This window comes from Choloepus didactylus, chromosome 9, assembly GCF_015220235.1.
Source record: "Choloepus didactylus isolate mChoDid1 chromosome 9, mChoDid1.pri, whole genome shotgun sequence".
NCBI classification, from domain to species: Eukaryota; Metazoa; Chordata; class Mammalia; order Pilosa; family Megalonychidae; genus Choloepus; species Choloepus didactylus.
Genome location: NC_051315.1, coordinates 91,814,129 through 91,827,020, shown reverse-complemented (window position 1 = coordinate 91,827,020; position 12,892 = coordinate 91,814,129). Strand labels below are relative to the sequence as shown.

General features: G+C 34.7%; 1 protein-coding gene and 1 pseudogene across 6 annotated transcripts in view; both read right to left on the bottom strand.

The window, feature by feature from the left end:
* Positions 1–12,892, bottom strand: part of SPATS2L (spermatogenesis associated serine rich 2 like) — a 194,604-nt gene that overhangs the window by 37,395 nt on the left and 144,317 nt on the right. The window lies entirely within an intron of this gene.
* On the bottom strand, positions 3,373–4,564 carry LOC119544188 (annotated as a pseudogene).

The following is a 12,892-nucleotide window of genomic DNA, read 5'->3' as shown; positions in this document are numbered from 1 at the left end:
AAATGCAAAAGCATTTTAAATAGAAGACAAGCATGCAAATGAGCATAGGCTTATTAACCTAGGGCTGAAAATATTTTGTTTATGCATCAGAAAACTGATATGTGGGCTATTGATTCATTTCAGCATTTGTCCAACAAATATTTACAGAGAAATCTGAGTAGCAGTATTTTTAGGAAACTGAAAAGCTGTCTCACAATTGGTGGAGCCATTGGTCACTGTAAAGGTTTGAAATTCTCAAATACCACTTGGGTATATTTACACACTGACTGTTCAGATTTATCTTCAACTGTAGGAAAACTCTGAGGCTCTTCCAAATGAAAATTGGTAGTGTGATAATAAAATTGGGTTTATCTTGATGACAAATCCTGATACTTCTAGAAATAGAATAATCAGAGTCCATTTCTGGATACAGTGACTTCCCTCCAGGGTTATAAAGGACCATGAGTTCTCTATCTAGACCACTTATAAATATCATAGATTGTAGCTGACTGGCAGTTGATTTATATAAGCCTGTACTAGCTAATAAAATAAACACTAGCTGCACGTGGCTATTGAACATTTGAAATGTGGCTTTTCTGAATTGAAATGTGCTCTAAGTGTAAAATAGAATCTTTAATCAAATCTGGAAAACTTGACCATTATTTCTTCATAGATTTTCCCCCATTTCCCTTTTCCTCTCCTCTGGAATTCCAATTACACATATATGATTGCCTGATACTGTTACAAGTCACTGAGGCTCTGTTTTCATTGTTGTTTTTTCTCTCTGTGCTTAGGTTTAGATAGTTTCTTTCAACTTATCTTCAAGTTTACTGACACTTTATTTTTCATTACCCAAACTTCTAAGTGCATTGGATGACTTTTTTTTTTTTCAGAATTTTTAAAATTCAATTTTATTGAGATACATTCATATACCATACAATCATCCATGGTATACAATCAATTCTTCACAGTACTATTATATAGTTGTACATTCATCACCACAATCAATTTTTGAACATTTTCATTACCACACACAAAAAAGAATAAGAATTAATGTTAAAGTAAAAAAGAACACCCAAAACATCCCATAACTCCAATGCCTCCCTATTATTCATTTACTTTTTGTCCTCATTTTCCCATTCATCTGTCCATACACTGTATAAAGGGGAGTGGGAGCCACAAAGTTTTCACAATCACACAGTCACACAGTGTAAGCTATGTAGTTATAAATTATCTTCAAGAATCAAGTCTACTGGGTTGCAGTTCAACAGTTTCAGGTATTTTCCTCCAGCTATTCCAATACACTAAAAACTAAATATCAATGCATAAGAACAACCTCCAGAATGACCTCTTGACTCTATTTGAGATCTCTCAGCCACTGAAACTTTATTTTGTTTCATTTGTCTTTCCCCTTTTGGTCCAAGAAGGTTTTCTCAATCTCATGATGCCACGGCCAAGCTCATCCCTAAGAGTCATATCCCATATTGCCAGGGAGATTTGCACCCCTGGGAGTCATGTCCCACATAGGGGAAAGTGCAGTGATTTTACCGGCAGTGTTGGCTTAAAAAGAGAGGCCATATCTGACGAACAAAATAGGTTCTCTTGGGGTGACCCTCAGGCACCATTTTAAGCAGGTGTAGCCTCTCTTTTGCAGTAACAAGCTTTGTAAGAGCAAGTCCCAAGACTGAGGGCTCAGCCTTCCCAATTGGTAGCTCCCCATGCTTGTGAGAATATCATCAATTCACCAGGTGGGAAATTTAATATTTACACATTTTTCCCCAGTCCCTCAAGGGGGCTTTGCCAATACATTTTTATTCTCTGTCCAAATTACTCTGGAATATACTGGGGCTTCACACTAGCCTGTACAAACTAACCAGATTTCATTCCCTATTCAACGTACCATGTAATTATGCTGTTTGAATAAACTGACCATTCAAGTTAAATCATACAGTGTATTACAAACAATATAGGTTCACACCTAATAAACATCTCTTTCTTTGGCCTCACACAGAAGTTGAAGTTTTAAAAACACCGCCAATATTGTCCTTTACCCTTTAGTCTGATTTACCTTAGTCCTAACCAAGTCCATTTCGTTCATATCTCTAATTGAAGGCTGATCTCTTTTTTTCAGACTCCTTAACATTTGCTGTGTGGGGTAATGCTAACATTAGTAGCTGCTGGACTCTGGCTCTGAGTCTCATGTGTCATACACAGATACCCAAAAGTTCCAGGAACCAACCAGGTTATCCACAAAGAGCTCAGCATCTCAGAATTTAGAAATAACCATTATAACTCAGGAATAGATATAACTGCTGTAAGAGCTTACAGTCTAGGAACCTTTACAATATGCCTTCCCCTGATAACCTATGGTCTCAGGCTCAGGTCTCAGAGTTTGCACATTATAGTTAATCCATATTAATGAGGCATTATAATGTTTTTCTTTTCATTTCTGGTTTATTTCACTCAACATACTGTCCTCAACATCCATTCACCTCACAACTTCACTCCTTCTTGTAGCAGCTCAATTCTCCATTGTATGTATACACCACAGTTCCCTTTCCATTCATCAGTCAATGTTCCCTTAGGCCACCTCCATCCATTGCAAATAATGAATACTGACACCATAAACCCCACTCTGCAAATGTCCATTCGTGTCCCTCTTTTCAGTTCTTCCAAGTCTGCATCTCCAAGCATCTCGGTCTGTGTCAGCTCTGAGCTTTCCTTCTCTTCCTGAGCTCTCTTAAGTACTCCAGTCAACTAATTAAGACCAACCTTTAATGGGTGGAGTCACATCTCCATGGAATAATCTAATCAAAAGGTTCAACCCACAATTGGGTGGGTCACATCTCCATGGAAACAACCTAATCAAAAGATCCCACCCACAATAGGTCTGCCCCCACAAGAGTGGATTAAAAGAACATAGTGTTTTATGGGATACATAACAGATTCAAACCAGCAAAGATTATAAACACAAACAGGGAAAGGGGTTACCAGAAATGATATTATTTGTAACAAAGGTTCAAGAAAATCTTGATTATTAAAATTCCTTTTGTCTTACAAGTGTTGCATATACCACTTTAGCTCTTCAGAGACCTCTCCCACAAGGCATCTGCAATTGTAAAGAATTTGCCACTGCAACCCTAAAGATCATCTCTTAGTATTTTGTTGGTGCTTCTCTGACAAAGCAACCTTTTAATTGAGATAGTAATATATTATATACATCTTAAACGTCAAGGATAAACACTGCAATTGACCTGAAGCACTGGAATAAAATAAAAAATCCTTACCATAGCAGCATTTCACAAACTATTTGAATTTCATAAAAATATGAAGTATTAACACAAAGGCGGAATGGCAGTTGACTTTATGAACATGCAGTTGCAAGCTGTGGCATGAAGCTATTCTGTTATCAGGTAGCACTCCCTCACCATATAAATAGAAACTAGCAACTGGTTTATGAAAGCCAAACTAATGATGGTTTTAAAAATCAGCACTGTCCATTGCTCTAACTATGGCTCAAAATGGAGGACTTTTCCTCTCTCTTCCTATCCTTTTTCTTTTAGCTTATTTGAGGTGAACCCTGAAAAGGAAAAAAATCACTGAGTGAAATATCCTGGAGTGTCACCTCCTTATTACAGACATCCTTGACAATGACAGGAACCTTTGATTCAGCCAGATTCCAACAGAGGACCCAAGTCAGTATCTTGGTTCCCATGCTCCTGGAGAACATCATGCAAACTTCTTGGTGGCTGTAAACCTCTCCATGTACTTATAGCCTTCCAGTTTGCAAAGCTACTTTTTCTCAAAAAGATTGACTTCCGCAGCAAGCAGAAAGATTTGGGAATCACTGAGGATACTCTGTGGAGGAATGCTGAGCTCAAGACAGTTCTCTTCCAGGCAAAGACAGCAAGATATCTTCACTAAGATCTGAGATATCTGGTTCTGACTGAAGTTGAGTTCAATCACCTGCAGCTCCCTGACTATGTCAGATATATTCTGAATTTGGTTCTTAGAGAGATCCACGACATCCAGTTGCCGTAGGCTACATATTTGGGGTGGTGGTGCTCATTGTTGGTTCCCAGAGAGGCTCAGGGTCTTGAGGGCAGAAAGTTGCCCAAAGATAGATGGCACCTTCATCAGGTGATTGTTCTTGAGGCTTAGAGTCTCTAGATTTTTCAGACTGCATAACTCATCAGGCATAATAGCTGGGTCAACCCACGGTCCTTGAGTTTTCTGAGCCGTTTCCACATGAGCGCAGAGGGCACTATTTCCTATCCTAGCACCATGGCTCAAGTTTCTGGGTGACTTTTTAAAATTTTAGACATTGTATTTTTTACTTCTATGGGTTCCAGTTGGTTCTTCTTAGAGTTTCCATATCTCCCTTGAAGTTTGCCTTAGGTTTTCCAGTTATATCCATCTTTTTCTGCTAATTTCAACATCTGGGTTGTCTATAGATCTGCTTCTAATGACTAATTTTTATTCTAATTATAGGTCATATTTTCCTGTTTCTTCACATGTCCAATAATTTTTTAAATTGGGTATCAAACATTGTGGATGATGCACTGCGAAACTCTGGATTTTGTTATCTTCCTCCAATGAATTTTGGTTTTGTTCTAACAGGTCATTAAAGTACTAGGTTATCCCCTTTTCTTCTCTCTTTTTAAATAATTAATTCATTTATAATTGTGGTAAAATATACATAACATAAAAATAATTTTAACTGTTTTAAGTGGAAAATTCCTTGATAATAAGTACATGAAAAAATGATCTAACTTTCACTGCTAACTATTTCCAGCCTATTTTCATCATCCCAAACTGAAATTCATATTCATTTAGCAATAACTCCCCATTTCCCCATCCCTTCAACCCCTGGTAACCACTATTCTGCTTTCTGTCTCTATGGATTTGATTATTCTGAGTATTTCATACAAGAGAAACCACACAGTATTTATTTGTTCTTTTGTATCTGGCTTATTTCACTCAACATGATGTCTTCAAGGTTGATCCATGTTGTAGCATGTGCTAGCACTTTACTTCTTTTTACCTAAATAAAATTCTATTGTGTACCACACTTTATTTACCCATTTATCCATTTATCTGTTGATGGACATTTGTGTTGCTTCCACCTTTTAGCTAGTGTGAAAAATGCTGTGATGAACATTGGTGTACAAATATCTGTCTGAGTCCCTGCTTTTAATTTTTTGGGGAATACACCTAGGAGTGGAATCGCCAGGTTATATGGTATTTCCATGTTCAACTTTTTGAGGAACTGCCAAATTGTTTTCCAGAGTGGATGCAGTATTTTGCATTCCCACCAATAATGCATGAGGGTTCCCATTTCTCTGTACCTTGCCAACACTTGGTAGTTTCAGTTTTAAAAATAATAGCCATCCTGGTGGGTGTCAAGTGGTATCTCACTGTAGTTTTAATTTGCATTTCTTTAATAGATAATAATGTTGAACATGTTTTTATATACTTATTGGCCATTTGAATATCTTCTTTGAAGAGATGTCTATTTGAATCCTTAGTCCATTTTAAAATTGGATTGTTTGTCTTCTTGTTGTTGAGTTGTAGTTATTTAAATTTTCTGCATATTAAACCCTTTTTGGATATATGGTTTCCAAATATTTTCTCCCATTCTGTAGGTTGTCTTTTCACTATCTTGATAATGTTTGATGCACAAAGTTTTTAATTTTGATGAAGTCATTTTATCTGTTTTTTTTCTTTTGTTGCTTGTGGTTTTGGTATACAACCTAAAAATCCTACTAAAAGGTTCTGATGCTATTTCCCTATGTTTTCTTCTAAGAGTTGTATAGTATCAGCTCTTATATTTAGGTCTTTGACCCATTTTGAATTAATTTTGTCCACATTCATTCTTTTGCATGTGGATTTCCAGTTGTCCTAGCACCATTTGTTGAAGAGAATATTCTTTCCCCATTGTAAGAAATTGGCACCCTTGTTGAAAATCAACTGGCCATAGATGTGTGGATTTATCCCAGGACTCTCAATCCTATTCCATTGTTATATATGTCTACACTTACACCAGTACCACACTGTTTTAATGACTGTGGCTTTGTAGTAAATTTTGAAATCAGGAAGTATGAGGCCTCCAACTGTCTTCTTCTTTTTCAAGATTGTTTTGGCTATTTTGGGGCCCAAGCAATTCCATATGAATTTGAAGATCAGCATTTCCATTTCTGAAAAAAAGGCTACTAGAATTTGTTAGGGATTGCCTTCAATTTGTAAATTATTTTAGTTAGTACTGACATCTTGAAAATATCATGTTTTCCAATCCATGTACACAGGATGTCTTTCCATTTATTTAGGTCCTCTTTAATTTTTTTCAACAATGTTTTGTAGCTATCAGTGTACAAGTCTTTCACCTCCTTCACTAAATTTATTCCCAGGTATTTTATTCTTTTAGTATATTGTAAATGGAATTGTTTTCTTGATTTCTTTTTCGGATTGTTCATTACTGGTGTATAGAAACCCACTGGCTTCTGCATATTTATTTACATCCTGCAACTGTGCTTATTTATTAGTTTTATTTATTGTTTTGTATTTGAATTTGTTTATTAGTTTTAGTAGCTTTCTTGTGAATTATTTGAGATTTTCTACATAAAGGATCATGTCATCTGCAAACAGGGATAAATAACTTGACTCATTCTTTTCCAATTTGGATGTCTTTTTCTCTTTCTCTGTTGAGAAAGTTCTATTGGCTAGAACTTCTGATACAATGTTGAATAACAGTGGTGACAGTGGGCAGCCTTGTCTTGTTCCTAATCTTAGGGAGAAAGTTTTCATTCTTTTACCATTTGGTATGATATTTGCTGTGGGTTTTCATAAAAGTATTTTATCATGTTGAGAAAGTTCCCTTCTATTCCTAGCTTTCCAAGTGTTTTTACAATGAAAGGATGTTGAATTTTGTCAAATGCTTTTTCTGCACCAATTGAGATGACCATGTGGTTTTTTCCTTTCATTCTCTTTATGTGGTGTGTTACACTGATTGATTTTCTTATGTTGAACAATCCTTGCATTCCTGAAATAAATCCCATTTGGTTATGGTGTATAATTCTTTTAACATACTGTTGGATTTTGTTTGCCAATATTATGTTGAGGATTTTTACATCTATATTCAAATGTTATATTTGGTCTGTAGTTTTGCTTTCTTGTACTGTCTTTATTTGGCTTTTGAATCAGGATAATGCCGGCCTCATAGAATGAATTAGGAAGTAATCTCATCTTTTCTATTTTTTGCAAGAGTTTGAGAAGGACTCCTTAAATGTTTGGTAGAATTCAGCAGTGAAAACTTATGGTCCTGGACTTTTCATTGTTGGGAGATTTGAAATTACTAATTCAATCTCTTTACTTGTTATAAATCTGTTGACTTTTCTATTTCCTCTTTTAACAGATTAGGTAATTTGTATGTTTCTAGTAATTTGTCCATTTCATCTAGGCTTTCTAATTTGTTGGCATATAATTATTCATAGGAACCTCTTAAAATTCTTTTTATTTCTGAAAGATCATAGTAGTGTCACCACATTCATTCTTTAGTTATTTTTGTCCTCTCTCTTTTTCTTTGACAGTCTGTCTAAAAGTTTGTGATTTTATTGGTCTTTCCAAAACCAACTTTTGGTTTTGTTAATTCTCTATGCTTTTCTATTCTCTCTTATTTATCTTTGCTCTAATCTTTACTATTTCCTTTCTTCAACTAACTTTGGGTTTAATTTGTTCATCTTCTTCTACTTTCTTTAAGTATGAAGTTAGGTTATTGATTTGTGCCCTTTCTCTTTAATCTACAGAACAGCCTTCCATACTCTGCTTCATCAGTCAATCCTCTTCACTCTACTTCTCTCTTCCAGAAGCTGGTGCCCACATTCTCATTGTCCTCAGTAGTGTGGTTTTCTACATTAAAAAATACCTTTAGTATAATCCAATAGAGTTTGTGATGAAGAATATACAACTTCATGCCTTTTTTCCTTAAAATTTTCTTGATATGCATGGCCAAACTATTTTTTAGTCAAGTTGTACACATTTATACTCAGCTGTAACTATTTGCAATTGTTCTCACACTGAACTCTTCCCAAAATTGAGAACTATCATTTTTCCAGTTACTAAATCTTGGTATATAGTTACATACTTGACTTATTCTTGACTTGTTTTATTTTTACTCAGTAAAACAAGAACTGTGGTGGTTATTTTATTAAGAGCACCAAAGAAAACAAATCTTTCTCTTGGGAGAACTATGGACTTGAATTCAAAGATTTTTATAATATAGGTACATTCATGCATATGTAAAAATTTGGAAGTTTCTGAAAAACCTTTTTTCTCTTTGTTTTTTACTTTTTAGTGAAAGCTTTAGGTATTATAAGTAGACTGAAGCAAGTTTACATAGAATTCAAATATAATTTTGAGGAATGTATTAAACATAGAGAAATTCTAAAACAAGTAATTTAACCCATTGAGTTAAGATGGTTTCATAGTCTCCTAATACACATGCAATTTAAGTGAAGCATAGCATCTGATCAAATTTAAGTGAAGTATTGCAAGGTAGTTCTTTTTAAAAAAAAAACTGATAGGGAAACCAAGTTTTTCAATATTTATATATTGTTTTATAAAATTATTTCTAAAATTTCTAATTTTAGTGTACTTAAAGCATGTTTCGTTTCTCTTAAAAGTACTTAAGTGAATATGACAGTATTTTATGATAATTAATAATAGTATAGTTGGTAGTTCTGTGGTAACCGATCTTGGTGTTCTGAAATATTCACAACAGAAAAAATGCAGATAAAAATTAAGCATCTTTAAAATGTACCATCTCCCTACTAATCTGTTTTGCAAATAAAAACAAGATTAGTACAATTTTTCTGAACAGCAATAAATTAAGGACTTCAAAAACATTCACATCTTTGAACCCAGTAATTCTACTTCTAGGAATATATGAAAAAAAAATAATCATAGCTGTTTATAAAGATAATTTTATACACACACACAAGAGATGTTCACTACAGGCTTGTTTAAAATAACAAGCAAATGGAAACAATCTACATGGATTATAGTTTGGGAATAGTTAAAAGAAATATGTCAAATTCATAAAAATACCATGCAGACATTAAAGTCATATTTTTCAAGAACTTATAATGATACGAGGTAATGTTCATTGTCATGTTAAAAAAGCAGAATATGAAATTTCATATACTGTACAATATGATATTTGTTTAAAAAATCTGATACACCTGTGCATTTAAAAATTTCTGAAATGAAATTTAACAGCAGCTGTCTCTGGAGGTAGAATTATTTTATTTTCCTTCTTAAACCTTCCTGTATTTTTTAATCTCCTCAATTACTTTAAAGTCCTTTTAAAACCAAACACATAAAATTTTATAATTATCTTTAAAAAACAGCATAGTAAAAAAATTAATGAACCTATACTGCCCATGAATTTTATCACTAATAATTCCAGAGAGACATGAGAAAAACTTGTAATTTTACGAACAGAAATAAATATTTAAAACTATGCACAGTTACTGTACTACGTACCAAATGGCAAGTTACCTTCTCTAAAGCTCAGTTTCCTCTGTCTGGGTTGTTATAAGAATTAATTGAGGAAATGAATGGCCACAGTATGCCATGCCCTTACCAAAAGTAGTCCCCCAAAACCTAGGTCCCTACCTGAGATTCTATAAAAGATTCACTAAGTTTTATCTCTCAGAAACTTAAATCTCCCCGAGTGCTCCTATGCCAGAAAAGCCCTAAAACCCAGAGGCCACAGCCTCTTTGAGATCAACAATCAGATGCAGCCCCCTTCCCCATGCTGTTGACACACCCTTTCAATATGAACAAGTTAGGGTGCTCACTGCCTAGACACCCTTGAAGATGGAGAAGATGGAGAAAGAAATTAAGTGAGAGGAAGGGGTAGCAACAAACAAGATAAGATTTAACAAAGGTCTATGAATACTGAAACTTTATATAAATATAAATATATATATATATATATATATATAGTTAAATGATGGGGTGTTGTAATAGATGGAAGGAGGTAAATGACATGGTGGAATTGTTACCTATAAAATTCTTTGAAATTTGCTCTATGGCTACTCTGAGAATTGTGCTTTAAAAGTCTTCACCTTTCTGTATATACCCTATTTTCATAATAAGTAAAGAACTGAAACTGTGGAACTGTAACCCATAATAGTTTTTGAAATTACCTATACAACTGCTTGTTGAGCTGTACATCAAAAGTTAACACCTTTCTGTATGCATATCTTACAATAATGGAAATAGCTGAAGTTGTGGAACTGTGATTCATGACATTCTTTGAAATTTGCTAACTACTTATTAAATTGTACTTTGAAAGTTATCACTGTTATGTATATATGTTAAAGTTTACAATAAAAAATGCGTTAAAAAAAGAATTAATTGAGGAAACATATATATGTGCTTAGCACAGAGCCTGGGCCTGGGATGTGCTGAATAACTGAGAGCAATTATTATTTGCATATTAACTTTGACTAAGTTAAGCCCAGCAGCAGCCTGTGGTTCATCATATATATTTGCTGGCACTTAAGAGGCCCTTTGGAAAAGGAAATGGTTAAATCTGACTGCCTTTTGTTTCTGGAAAGCCTCCAGCACCTAGGTGGGGACAGCTGGGGGATGTGGCAGGGGTGGAGTTATGGGCTCAGGAAGATAGGAACACATAGGAACTGGAATGCATCTTTCTGTTCTGTGACAGTCTTTGACATTAGTTTAAAGCTTTATAGGGCTGTCAAGAAAAGCACTTCCTTTGCATTCCTTATGGCTGGGTACAGCTCATGTTAGTTTTTGTTTGGTTTATCTAAACGTATTCTTTATTGCAAAGTCCTGGTTTTTGTTGTTTACAATTGTACGAAGAAGGTTTATGAAATGTTATAAAGTGAGGTCCCTCCAATTTCCTGCTCAAATCAATCTTCCATGCCTCAAGCACTACAGGAATAAAGCCGAGTGCAGGGCCATAACCACTGCTGGTGATGCAGGAAAGTGCGCAGAGGCAAAGCAGGGAGACTTAGGGAAACAGTAATATGTTTTTATTAGATTAATCATGCATAAAAGGCAAGATTCCAATATACCACCCTATTATTAACACAACACCTTCCACTGGTGGGGTACAATTCATGAAAGCACATTTTTATAATTGTACTACTAAAAACAGTCCATGGTTTAACTTAGGGTTCACTGTTTTGTGCAGTTCCATTGATTTTTTTTTTTTTAATTTTATTCTAGTAACATATATAGAACCTAAAATTTCCTTCTTTAACCACATTCAAATATATAATTCAGTGCTCTTAATTACATTCACAATGTTGTGCTACCATCATCACCATCCATTACCAAACTTTTCCATTGTACCAAATAGAAACTCTGTACCTTTTAAACCTTACCTCCCTATTCCCTACTCACCCTTCCTTATGTCCCTATTCCCTACATCCCACCCTGTCCCCTGGTAATCTATATTCTAGATTCTGACTCTGTAAATTTGCTTATTCTAGTTATTTCACATCACTGAGATAATACAATATATGTCATTCTTCTTATGGCTTATTTCACCCAACTTGGTGCCTTCAAAGTTCATCCATGTTGTTGCATCTATCAGGACTTCATTCCTTTTTCCAGCTGAATAATATCTATTGTGTGTATATACCGCATTTTATTCATTCATTGCTTGATGGGCACTTGGGTTACTTCCATCTTTTTGCAATTGTGAATACATCTGCTATGAACATCAGTGTGGAAATACTTGTGTGAGTCCCTGCTTTCAATTCTTTCTGCCATTCATCTAGCAGTGGGCCTGCCAGATCATATGGTAATTTCATACTTAACTTTTTGAGGAACTGTCAAACTGTCTTCCACAGTGGCTGCACCATTTTACATTCCCACCAGCAATGAATGAGTGTTCCTATTTCTCCACATCATTTCCAACACTTGTAATTTTCTGTGTGTTTTTTTTAAAGTAGTAGCCACTCTACTATCTAAAAAATGGTATGAAATGGTATCTTATTGTAGTTTGGATTTGGATTTACCTAATGGCTAATGATGTTGACTTTTTTTTCACGTGCTTTTTGGACATTTATATTCTTCTTTGGAGAACTGTCTATTCAAGTCTTTTGCCCATGTTCTAATTGGGTTGTTTGTCTTTTTGTTGTTGAGTTGTAGGATTTCTTTATATATTCTGGCTATTAAATCCTTTTCGGATAGGTGGTTTCCAAAAATTTTTTCCCATTGTGTGGTTTGTCATTTTACTTTCATGATAAAATCCTTTGAGGAACAAAAATTTTAATTTTGATGAGGTCCCATTTATCTATTTCTTTTCTTTTGTTGCCTGTTTTAGGTGCAAAGGCTAAGAAACCATTGCCTAATACAAGATCCTGAAAAAGCTTCCCTACCTTTTCTTCTAGGACTTTCACTAGTTCTTATATTTAGGTCTTTGACACATTTTGAGTTAATTTTTGTGTATGGTTTCAGATAGGGGTCCACTTTCTTTTGCAATTGGCAAGACTATTCTTTCTCAATTGAGTGGTCTTTGCCTCATGTCAAAAATCAGTTGGCCACAAATGTGAGGGCTGATTTCTGAACTCTCAATTTGATTCCACTGGTCTGTATGTCTGTCTTTGTGCTAATGTCATGCTGTTTTGATTACTGTAACTTTGTAATAAGATTTAAGATCAGGAAGTGTGAATCTTCCAACTTCATTTTTCTTTTTCCAGGTGGCTTTGGCTATTTGGGGCCCCTTACCTTTCCATATAAATATGATGAATGGATTTTCCATTTCTGCAAAAAAGGTTGTTGGAATTTTGATTGGGATTGCATTGAATTTGTAAATCGTTTTGGGTAGAACTGACATCTTAACAATATTTAGTCTTGCCATCCATGAACATAA